Here is a 13673-nt window from a genome sequence, read left to right on the forward strand (position 1 = left end):
TTGTTGTTGTATTGGTGATTCTTATCACCGTTTTCCTCCCACTTTCTTTTGACTTGCTTCACATTGGCCTCTTCAGCAGTCTGTTCTTTAATTCTTTCTTCAATCTGGTTCACTAATTTGTGAGCCATTCTACATGCCTGTTGTATGGAGGCGGGCTCGTGTGAACTTATATCTTCTTGGATTCTTTCCGGTAATCCTTTCACAAACGCGTCGATCTTCTCTTCCTCATCTTCGAATGCTCCCGGACACAATAGGCACAATTCTGTGAATCGTCTTTCATACGTGGTAATATCAAATCCTTGGGTTCGTAACCCTCTAAGTTCTGTCTTGAGCTTATTGACCTCGGTTCTGGGACGGTACTTCTCGTTCATCAAGTGCTTGAATGCTGACCACGGTAGTGCGTACGCATCATCTTGTCCCACTTGCTCTAGATAGGTATTCCACCATGTTAACGCAGAACCTGTAAAGGTATGCGTAGCGTACTTCACTTTGTCCTCTTCAGTACACTTACTTATGGCAAACACCGATTCAACCTTCTCTGTCCACCGTTTCAATCCGATCGGTCCTTCGGTTCCATCAAATTCCAAAGGTTTGCAGGCAGTGAATTCTTTGTAGGTGCATCCTACACGATTTCCTGTACTGCTAGATCCAAGGTTATTGTTGGTATGTAGCGCAGCCTGTACTGCGGCTATGTTTGAAGCTAGAAAAGTACGGAATTCCTCTTCATTCATATTCACGGTGTGTCGAGTAGTCGGTGCCATTTCCTTCAAAATAGTTAAATGGAACAAGTTAATCATACAGAATATTAAGAGTAGTTAATAGTATTTCGTAGCATAATATGAACTCATTTATAAAAGCTTTTTCTTCATATTAGCGTTTTATAAGTTTAAATTCGGGTAGTACCTACCCGTTAAGTTCATACTTAGTAGCTAATATACAATTCAACTACTACAATTCTATATGAAAAACTGATTATAATAATATTTCGCGTTCAAACTTTTATACAATATTTTACAAACTTACAATACCGCTTATTTTACATAAAGCATGAAATATAGCACACAATAACTTTGATACAAGATAGTTGTGAAGACAATTCTAGCTAGTACACAAGTCGTTCAGCAAAGGCAATAAAGACACGTAATTCATACGTCCAGAAACAAGTCATGCATTCTGGTTTTACTAGGACTACTTCCCATCCTTGGTCTTGTGCAACATAACCGTTATGGCCGTTGATAAGACAGCGTGTTGTAACGTCATCAAAGGGACGAGGGTTACGTAATGTCCAACAGTCCCGTAATAATCTAAAAACCTCATTTCTTACCCCAATTACCGACTCCGTCACTTGTGGAAACGTTTTGTTTAATAGTTGTAGCCCGATGTTCTTGTTCTCACTTTGGTGAGAAGCGAACATTACTAATCCGTAAGCATAACATGCTTCTTTATGTTGCATGTTAGCCGCTTTTTCTAAATCACGAAGTCCAATATTCGGATATATTGAGTCAAAATAATTTCTTAACCCATTGCGTAAAATAGCATTTGGGTTCCCCGCAATATATGCGTCAAAGTAAACACATCGTAACTTATGGGTTTCCCAATGTGATATCCCCCATCTTTCAAACGAAAGTCTCTTATAAACCAAGACATTCTTGGAACGTTCTTCGAATGTCTTACAAACTGATCTCGCCTTAAATAGTTATGCCGAAGAATTCTGGCCGACTCTAGACAAGATTTCATCAATCATGTCTCCGGGTAGGTCTCTTAAAATATTGGGTTGTCTATCCATTTTGTGTTTTTAAACTGTAAAATAGACAAGAGTTAGATTCATAAAAAAATACTTATTAATACAAGCAATTTTTACATATATCATAAAGCATAAGAACACTATATTACATATATTACACCACGCGAATACAACTATCTTATTCCGACTCGCTCGTTTCTTCTTCTTCGGTTTTGGTTCGTTTTGCCAAGTTTCTAGGGATATATGATGTTCCCCTAATACGAGCCGTCGTTGTCCACATTGGTTTAGAAAAACCTGGTGGTTTAGAGGTTCCCGGGTCATTGTTACAACTTAAGGACTTCGGGGGTTGACGATACATATAAAGTTCATCGGGGTTGGAATTAGATTTATCTATTTTTATGCCCTTTCCCTTATTATTTTCTTTTGCCTTTTTAAATTCAGTTGGGGTAATTTCTATAACATCATCGGAATTCTCGTCGGAATCCGATTCATCGGAGAATTGGTAATCCTCCCAATATTTTGCTTCCTTGGCGGAAACACCATTGACCATAATTAACTTTGGTCGGTTGGTTGAGGATTTTCTTTTACTTAACCGTTTTATTATTTCCCCCACCGGTTCTATTTCTTCATCCGGTTCCGATTCTTCTTCCGGTTCCGATTCTTCTTCCGGTTCCGACTCTTCTTCCGGTTCCTCTTCGGGAACTTGTGAATCAGTCCACAAATCATTCCAATTTACATTTGACTCTTCATTATTATTAGGTGAGTCAATGGGACTTGTTCTAGAGGTAGACATCTATCACATAATATCAAACACGTTAAGAGATTAATATATCACATAATATTCATATGTTAAAAATATATAGTTTCCAACAAAAATGTTAAACAATCATTTTTAAAGAAAACACGGTCGAAGTCCAGACTCACTAATGCATCCTAACAAACTCAATAAGACACACTAATGCAAATTTTCTGGTTCTCTAAGACCAACGCTCTGATACCAACTGAAATGTCCCGTTCTTATTGATTAAAAACGTTCCATATTAATTGATTTCGTTGCGAGGTTTTGAGCTCTATATGAGACGTTTTTCAAAGACTGCATTCATTTTAAAACAAACCATAACCTTTATTTCATCAATAAAGGTTTAAAAAGCTTTACGTAGATTATCAAATAATGATAATCTAAAATATCCTGTTTACACACGACCATTACATAATGGTTTACAATACAAATATGTTACAACAAAATAAGTTTCTTGAATGCAGTTTTTACACAATATCATACAAACATGGACTCCAAATCTTGTCCTTATTTAAGTATGCGACAGCGGAAGCTCTTAATAATCACCTGAGAATAAACATGCTTAAAACGTCAACAAAAATGTTGGTGAGTTATAGGTTTAACCTATATATATCAAATCATAATAATAGACCACAAGATTTCATATTTCAATACACATCCCATACATAGAGATAAAAATCATTCATATGGTGAACACCTGGTAACCGACATTAACAAGATGCATATATAAGAATATCCCCATCATTCCGGGACACCCTTCGGATATGATATAAATTTCGAAGTACTAAAGCATCCGGTACTTTGGATGGGGTTTGTTAAGCCCAATAGATCTATCTTTAGGATTCGCGTCAATTAGGGTGTCTGTTCCCTAATTCTTAGATTACCAGACTTAATAAAAAGGGGCATATTCGATTTCGATAATTCAACCATAGAATGTAGTTTCACGTACTTGTGTCTATTTTGTAAATCATTTATAAAACCTGCATGTATTCTCATCCCAAAAATATTAGATTTTAAAAGTGGGACTATAACTCACTTTCACAGATTTTTACTTCGTCGGGAAGTAAGACTTGGCCACTGTTGATTCACGAACCTATAACAATATATACATATATATTAAAGTATGTTCAAAATATATTTACAACACTTTTAATATATTTTGATGTTTTAAGTTTATTAAGTCAGCTGTCCTCGTTAGTAACCTATAACTAGTTGTCCACAGTTAGATGTACAGAAATAAATCGATAAATATTATCTTGAATCAATCCACGACCCAGTGTATACGTATCTCAGTATTGATCACAACTCAAACTATATATATTTTGGAATCAACCTCAACCCTGTATAGCTAACTCCAACATTCACATATAGAGTGTCTATGGTTGTTCCGAAATATATATAGATGTGTCGACATGATAGGTCGAAACATTGTATACGTGTCTATGGTATCTCAAGATTACATAATATACAATACAAGTTGATTAAGTTATGGTTGGAATAGATTTGTTACCAATTTTCACGTAGCTAAAATGAGAAAAATTATCCAATCTTGTTTTACCCATAACTTCTTCATTTTAAATCCGTTTTGAGTGAATCAAATTGCTATGGTTTCATATTGAACTCTATTTTATGAATCTAAACAGAAAAAGTATAGGTTTATAGTCGGAAAAATAAGTTACAAGTCGTTTTTGTAAAGGTAGTCATTTCAGTCGAAAGAACGACGTCTAGATGACCATTTTAGAAAACATACTTCCACTTTGAGTTTAACCATAATTTTTGGATATAGTTTCATGTTCATAATAAAAATCATTTTCTCAGAATAACAATTTTTAAATCAAAGTTTATCATAGTTTTTAATTAACTAACCCAAAACAGCCCGCGGTGTTACTACGACGGCGTAAATCCGGTTTTACGGTGTTTTTCGTGTTTCCAGGTTTTAAATCATTAAGTTAGCATATCATATAGATATATAACATGTGTTTAGTTGATTTTAAAAGTCTAGTTAGAAGGATTAACTTTTGTTTGTGAACAAGTTTAGAATTAACTAAACTATGTTCTAGTGATTACAAGTTTAAACCTTCGAATAAGATAGCTTTATATGTATGAATCGAATGATGTTATGAACATCATTACTACCTTAATTTCCTTGGATAAACCTACTGGAAAAGAGAAAAATGGATCTAGCTTCAATGGATCCTTGGATGGCTCGAAGTTCTTGAAGCAGAATCATGACACGAAAACAAGTTCAAGTAAGATCATCACTTGAAATAAGATTGTTATAGTTATAGAAATTGAACCAAAGTTTGAATATGATTATTACCTTGTATTAGAATGATAACCTACTGTAAAAAACAAAGATTTCTTGAGGTTGGATGATCACCTTACAAGATTGGAAGTGAGCTAGCAAACTTGAAAGTATTCTTGATTTTATGAAACTAGAACTTTTGGAATTTATGAAGAACACTTAGAACTTGAAGATAGAACTTGAGAGAGATCAATTAGATGAAGAAAATTGAAGAATGAAAGTGTTTGTAGGTGTTTTTGGTCGTTGGTGTATGGATTAGATATAAAGGATATGTAATTTTGTTTTCATGTAAATAAGTCATGAATGATTACTCATATTTTTGTAATTTTATGAGATATTTCATGCTAGTTGCCAAATGATGGTTCCCACATGTGTTAGGTGACTCACATGGGCTGCTAAGAGCTGATCATTGAAGTGTATATACCAATAGTACATACATCTAAAAGCTGTGTATTGTACGAGTACGAATACGGGTGCATACGAGTAGAATTGTTGATGAAACTGAACGAGGATGTAATTGTAAGCATTTTTGTTAAGTAGAAGTATTTTGATAAGTGTATTGAAGTCTTTCAAAAGTGTATAAATACATATTAAAACACTACATGTATATACATTTTAACTGAGTCGTTAAGTCATCGTTAGTCGTTACATGAAAGTGTTGTTTTGAAACCTTTAGGTTAACGATCTTGTTAAATGTTGTTAACCCAATGTTTATAATATCAAATGAGATTTTAAATTATTATATTATCATGATATTATCATGTATGAATATCTCTTAATATGATATATATACATTAAATGTCTTTACAACGATAATCGTTACATATATGTCTCGTTTAAAAATCATTAAGTTAGTAGTCTTGTTTTTACATATGTAGTTCATTGTTAATATACTTTATGATATGTTTTCTTATCATATTATCATGTTAACTATATATATATATATATCCATATATATGTCATCATATAGTTTTTACAAGTTTTAACGTTCGTGAATCACCGATCAACTTGGGTGGTCAATTGTCTATATGAAACATATTTCAATTAATCAAGTCTTAACAAGTTTGATTGCTTAACATGTTGGAAACATTTAATCATGTAAATATCAATCTCAATTAATATATATAAACATGGAAAAGTTCGGGTCACTACAAAACTTGTCAAGGTATGGTCTACACACTCGGTTCATAAGGTCCATGAACACAGCTGGTGCAGTAGTTAAACCAAATGGCATGACCATAAACTCGTAATGACCGTAACGTGTTCTGAAAGCAGTCTTTGGAATATCATCTTCTTTCACCCGCATTTGATGATACCCATGAAATGTCCCGTTCTTATTGATTAAAAACGTTCCATATTAATTGATTTCGTTGCGAGGTTTTGACCTCTATATGAGACGTTTTTCAAAGACTGCATTCATTTTTAAAACAAACCATAACCTTTATTTCATAAATAAAGGTTTAAAAAGCTTTACGTAGATTATCAAATAATGATAATCTAAAATATCCTGTTTACACACGACCATTACATAATGGTTTACAATACAAATATGTTACATCGAAATTAGTTTCTTGAATGCAGTTTTTACACAATATCATACAAACATGGACTCCAAATCTTGTCCTTATTTTAGTATGCAACAGCGGAAGCTCTTAATATTCACCTGAGAATAAACATGCTTTAAACGTCAACAAAAATGTTGGTGAGTTATAGGTTTAACCTATATATATCAAATCGTAACAATAGACCACAAGATTTCATATTTCAATACACATCCCATACATAGTGATAAAAATCATTCATATGGTGAACACCTGGTAACCGACATTAACAAGATGCATATATAAGAATATCCCCATCATTCCGGGACACCCTTCGGATATGATATAAATTTCGAAGTACTAAAGCATCCGGTACTTTGGATGGGGTTTGTTAGGCCCAATAGATCTATCTTTAGGGTTCGCGTCAATTAGGGTGTCTGTTCCCTAATTCTTAGATTACCAGACTTAATAAAAAGGGGCATATTCGATTTCGATAATTCAACCATAGAATGTAGTTTCACGTACTTGTGTCTATTTTGTAAATCGTTTATAAAACCTGCATGTATTCTCATCCCAAAAATATTAGATTTTAAAAGTGGGACTATAACTCACTTTCACAGATTTTTACTTCGTCGGGAAGTAAGACTTGGCCACTGGTTGATTCACGAACCTATAACAATATATACATATATATCAAAGTATGTTCAAAATATATTTACAACACTTTTAATATATTTTGATGTTTTAAGTTTATTAAGTCAGCTGTCCTCGTTAATAACCTACAACTAGTTGTCCACAGTTAGATGTACAGAAATAAATCGATAAATATTATCTTGAATCAATCCACGACCCAGTGTATACGTATCTCAGTATTGATCACAACTCAAACTATATATATTTTGGAATCAACCTCAACCCTGTATAGCTAACTCCAACATTCACATATAGAGTGTCTATGGTTGTTCCGAAATATATATAGATGTGTCAACATGATAGGTCAAAACATTGTATACGTGTCTATGGTATCTCAAGATTACATAATATACAATACAAGTTGATTAAGTTATGGTTGGAATAGATTTGTTACCAATTTTCACGTAGCTAAAATGAGAAAAATTATCCAATCTTGTTTTACCCATAACTTCTTCATTTTAAATCCGTTTTGAGTGAATCAAATTGATATGGTTTCATATTGAACTCTATTTTATGAATCTAAACAGAAAAAGTATAGGTTTATAGTCGGAAAAAATAAGTTACAAGTCACTTTTGTAAAGGTAGTCATTTCAGTCGAAAGAACGACGTCTAGATGACCATTTTAGAAAACATACTTCCACTTTGAGTTTAACCATAATTTTTGGATATAGTTTCATGTTCATAATAAAAATCATTTTCTCAGAATAACAACTTTTAAATCAAAGTTTATCATAGTTTTTAATTAACTAACCCAAAACAGCCCGCGGTGTTACTACGACGGCGTAAATCCGGTTTTACGGTGTTTTTCGTGTTTCCGGGTTTTAAATCATTAAGTTAGCATATCATATAGATATAGAACATGTGTTTAGTTAATTTTAAAAGTCAAGTTACAAGGATTAACTTTTGTTTGCGAACAAGTTTAGAATTAACTAAACTATGTTCTAGTGATTACGAGTTTAAACCTACGAATAAGATAGTTTTATATATATGAATCGAATGATGTTATGAACATCATTACTACCTCAAGTTTAGTAGGTAAACCTACTGGAAGTGACAAGAAATGATCTAGCTTCAAAGGATCTTGGATGGCTTGAAAGTTCTTGAAGTAGGATCATGACACAAAAACAAGTTCAAGTAAGATTTTTACTCGAATTAAGATAGTTTATAGTTATAGAAATTGAATCAAAGTTTGAATATGAATATTACCTTGAATAAGAAAGATAACCTACTGTATATAACAAAGGTTTCTTGATCTTAGATGATTACTTGGAATGGATTAGAAAGCTTGGAAGTAAATTAGTAAACTTGAAGGGATTTTTGAAGTGTTCTTGAAGTGTTCTTCCTATGATGATTATAGCTTGATTCTTGAAGTGATTTTTGATGAAGATGATGATTAAATACTGGAAAAATACGTTCATAATAGTGTGGGTGTGTTGAGAGAGAATTAGAAAGAGAATTGGAAGTGAAATGGAGTGAATGATGAGTGGTAATTGGTGAGTGGTGAGTGGGGTTAAAAGGAGTTCTAGTTAGTTGACTAGCTCATGGTAGAAGTTAAAATTGATTAGTCATATATGACATAATCAAGAGTGGAATCCCATGCTAGTTCCTATTGGTATATACCCATAGTAAGTACGTTTTGAAGCTGTGTATAATACGGGTAAAAATACGACTAGAATTCTTGATGAAAGAAAAGAATGGGAAAGTAACTGTAACCATTTTTGTTAAGTATGAGTGTTTTGATATATGTCTTGAAGTCTTCCAAAAGTATTTTAATACATCTAAATACACTACATGTATATACATTTTAACTGAGTCGTTAAGTCATCGTTAGTCGTTACATGTAAGTGTTGTTTTGAAACCTTTAAGTTAACGATCTCAATTAATGTTGTTAACCCATTGTTTATTATATCCAATGAGATGTTAAATTATTATATTATCATGATATTATGATATATTAATATATCTTAATATGATATATATACATTTAAATGTCGTTACAACGATAATCGTTACATATATGTCTCGTTTCGAAATCCTTAAGTTAGTAGTCTTGTTTATATGTATATAACTCATTGTTAATATACTTATGGAGATACTTACTTATCATAATCTCATGTTAGCCATATGTATATCCATATATATATCGTCATGTCATTTTTACAAGTTTTAACGTTCGTGAATCGCCGATCAACTTGGGTGGTCAATTGTCTATATGAAACATATTTCAATTAATCAAGTCTTAACAAGTTTGATTGCTTAACATGTTGGAAACATTTAATCATGTAAATATCAATCTCAATTAATATATATAAACATGTAAAAGTTCGGGTCACTACAGTACCTACCCGTTAAATAAATTTCATCCCGAAATTTTAAGCTGTTGAAGGTGTTGACGAATCTTCTGGAAATAGATGCGGGTATTTCTTCTTCATCTGATCTTCACGCTCCCAGGTGAACTCGGGTCCTCTACGAGCATTCCATCGAACCTTAACAATTGGTATCTTGTATTGCTTAAGTCTTTTAACCTCACGATCCATTATTTCGACGGGTTCTTCGATGAATTGAAGTTTTTCGTTGATTTGGATTTCATCTAACGGAATAGTGAGATTTTCTTTAACAAAACATTTCTTCAAATTCGAGACGTGGAAAGTGTTATGTACAGCCGCGAGTTGTTGAGGTAACTCAAGTCGGTAAGCTACTGGTCCGACACGATCAATAATCTTGAATGGTCCAATATACCTTGGATTTAATTTCCCTCGTTTACCAAATCGAACAACGCCTTTCCAAGGTGCAACTTTAAGCATGACCATCTCTCCAATTTCAAATTCTATATCTTTTCTTTTAATGTCAGCGTAGCTCTTTTGTCGACTTTGGGCGGTTTTCAACCGTTGTTGAATTTGGATGATCTTCTCGGTAGTTTCTTGTATAATCTCCGGACCCGTAATCTGTCTATCCCCCACTTCACTCCAACAAATCGGAGACCTGCACTTTCTACCATAAAGTGCTTCAAATGGCGCCATCTCAATGCTTGAATGGTAGCTGTTGTTGTAGGAAAATTCTGCTAACGGTAGATGTCGATCCCAACTGTTTCCGAAATCAATAACACATGCTCGTAGCATGTCTTCAAGCGTTTGTATCGTCCTTTCGCTCTGCCCATCAGTTTGTGGATGATAGGCAGTACTCATGTCTAGACGAGTTCCTAATGCTTGCTGTAATGTCTGCCAGAATCTTGAAATAAATCTGCCATCCCTATCAGAGATAATAGAGATTGGTATTCCATGTCTGGAGACGACTTCCTTCAAATACAGTCGTGCTAACTTCTCCATCTTGTCATCTTCTCTTATTGGCAGGAAGTGTGCTGATTTGGTGAGACGATCAACTATTACCCAAATAGTATCAAAACCACTTGCAGTCCTTGGCAATTTAGTGATTAAATCCATGGTAATGTTTTCCCATTTCCATTCTGGGATTTCGGGTTGTTGAAGTAGACCTGATGGTTTCTGATGCTCAGCTTTGACCTTAGAACACGTCGAACATTCTCCTACGTATTTAGCAACATCGGCTTTCATACCCGGCCACGAAAAATGTTTCTTGAGATCCTTGTACATCTTCCCCGTTCCAGGATGTATTGAGTATCTGGTTTTATGAGCTTCTCTAAGTACCATTTCTCTCATATCTCCAAATTTTGGTACCCAAATCCTTTCAGCCCTATACCGGGTTCCGTCTTCCCGAATATTAAGATGCTTCTCCGATCCTTTGGGTATTTCATCCTTTAAATTTCCTCTTTTAAAACTCCTTGTTGCGCCTCCTTTATTTGAGTAGTAAGGTTATTATGAATCATTATATTCATAGATTTTACTCGAATGGGTTCTCTGTCCTTCCTGCTCAAGGCATCGGCTACCACATTTGCCTTCCCCGAGTGGTAACGAATCTCAAAGTCGTAATCATTCAACAATTCAATCCACCTACTCTACCTCATATTCAGTTGTTTCTGATTAAATATGTGTTGAAGACTTTTGTGGTCGGTATATATAATACTTTTGACCCCATATAAGTAGTGCCTCCAAGTCTTTAATGCAAAAACAACCGCGCCTAATTCCAAATCATGCGTCGTATAATTTTGTTCGTGAATCTTCAATTGTCTAGACGCATAAGCAATCACCTTCGTTCGTTGCATTAATACACAGCCGAGACCTTGCTTTGATGCGTCACAATAAATCACAAAATCATCATTCCCTTCAGGAAATGACAATATAGGTGCCGTAGTTAGCTTTTTCTTCAATAACTGAAACGCTTTCTCTTGTTCATCATTCCATTCAAATTTATTCCCTTTATGCGTTAATGCAGTCAAGGGTTTTGCTATTCTGGAAAAGTCTTGGATGAACCTTCTGTAGTAACCAGCTAGTTTTAAAAATTGGCGTATGTGTTTCGGAGTTTTCGGGGTTTCCCACTTTTCAACATTTTCTATCTTTGCTGGATCCACCTTAATACCTTCTTTGTTCACTATGTGACCGAGGAATTGAACTTCTTCCAACCAAAATGCACACTTTGAAAACTTTGCGTACAATTCTTCCTTCCTCAATACTTCTAACACCTTTCTCAAATGTTCACCGTGTTCTTGGTCATTCTTGGAGTAAATAAGTATGTCATCAATGAAAACAATGACAAACTTGTCAAGGTATGGTCCACACACTCGGTTCATAAGGTCCATGAACACAGCTGGTGCATTAGTTAAACCAAACGGCATGACCATAAACTCGTAATGACCGTAACGTGTTCTGAAATCAGTCTTTGGAATATCATCTTCTTTCACCCGCATTTGATGATACCCGGAACGTAAGTCAATCTTTGAATAAACAGACGAGCCTTGTAGTTGATCAAATAAGTCGTCGATTCTCGGTAGTGGGTAGCGGTTCTTGATGGTAAGTTTGTTCAACTCTCGGTAGTCGATACACAACCTGAATGTACCATCTTTCTTCTTGACAAACAAAACAGGAGCTCCCCACGGTGATGTGCTTGGTCGAATGAAACCACGCTCTAAAAGTTCTTGTAATTGGCTTTGCAGTTCTTTCATCTCGCTGGGTGCGAGTCTGTAAGGAGCACGAGCTATTGGTGCAGCTCCTGGTACAAGATCTATATGAAATTCAACGGATCGATGTGGGGGTAATCCCGGTAATTCTTTCGGAAATACATCGGGAAATTCTTTTGCGACGGGAACATCATTGATGCTCTTTTCTTCAGTTTGTACTTTCTCGACGTGTGCTAGAACAGCATAGCAACCTTTTCTTATTAGTTTTTGTGCCTTCAAATTACTAATAAGATGTAGCTTCGTGTTGCCCTTTTCTCCGTACACCATTAAGGGTTTTCCTTTTTCTCGTATAATGCGAATTGCATTTTTGTAACAAACGATCTCTGCTTTCACTTCTTTCAACCAGTCCATACCGATTATCACATCAAAACTCCCTAACTCTACTGGTATCAAGTCAATCTTAAATGTTTCGCTAACCAGTTTAATTTCTCGATTCCGACATATATTATCTGCTGAAATTAATTTACCATTTGCTAATTCGAGTAAAAATTTACTATCCAAAGGCGTCAATGGACAAATTAATTTAGCACAAAAATCTCTACTCATATAGCTTCTATCCACACCCGAATCAAATAAAACGTAAGCAGATTTATTGTCAATAAGAAACGTACCCGTAACAAGCTCCGGGTCTTCCTGTGCCTCTGCCGCATTAATATTGAAAACACTTCCGCGGCCTTGTCCATTCGTGTTCTCCTGGTTCGGACAATTTCTAATAATGTGGCCCGGTTTTCAACATTTATAACAAACTACATTGGCATAACTTGCTCCGACACTACTTGCTCCGCCATTACTCGTTCCGACAACATTTGTTCCTTTCGTTCTGTTAACCCCTAGTCCGTAGACCTCACACTTCGCCGCGCTATGACCATTTATTTTACACTTGTTGCAAAATTTGGTGCAGAACCCCGAGTGATACTTTTCACACCTTTGGCATAGCTGCTTCTGATTGTTGTTGTTGTTGTTGTGGTTGTTATTGTTGTTGGGATGATTGTTGTAGTTGTTGTTGTTGTTGTTGTTGTTGTTGTTGGGCCGTTTGTTGTAGTTGCGATTGATGTTGCGATTGTTGGGATAATTGTTGCGATTATTATTGTAATTGCTGTTGTTGTATTGGCGATTCTTATCACCGTTTTCCTCCCACTTTCTTTTGACTTGCTTCACATTGGCCTCTTCAGCAGTCTGTTCTTTAATTCTTTCTTCAATCTGGTTCACTAGTTTGTGAGCCATTCTACATGCCTGTTGTATGGAGGCGGGCTCGTGTGAACTTATATCTTCTTGGATTCTTTCCGGTAATCCTTTCACAAACTCGTCGATCTTCTCTTCCTCATCTTCGAACGCTCCCGGACACAATAGGCACAATTCTGTGAATCGTCTTTCGTACGTGGTAATATCAAATCCTTGGGTTCGTAACCCTCCAAGTTCTGTCTTGATCTTATTGACCTCGGTTCTGGGACGGTACTTCTCGTTCATCAAGTGCTTGAATGCTGACCACGGTAGTGCGTACG

The sequence above is a fragment of the Rutidosis leptorrhynchoides genome, chromosome 3, assembly GCF_046630445.1.
Source record: "Rutidosis leptorrhynchoides isolate AG116_Rl617_1_P2 chromosome 3, CSIRO_AGI_Rlap_v1, whole genome shotgun sequence".
NCBI classification, from domain to species: Eukaryota; Viridiplantae; Streptophyta; class Magnoliopsida; order Asterales; family Asteraceae; genus Rutidosis; species Rutidosis leptorrhynchoides.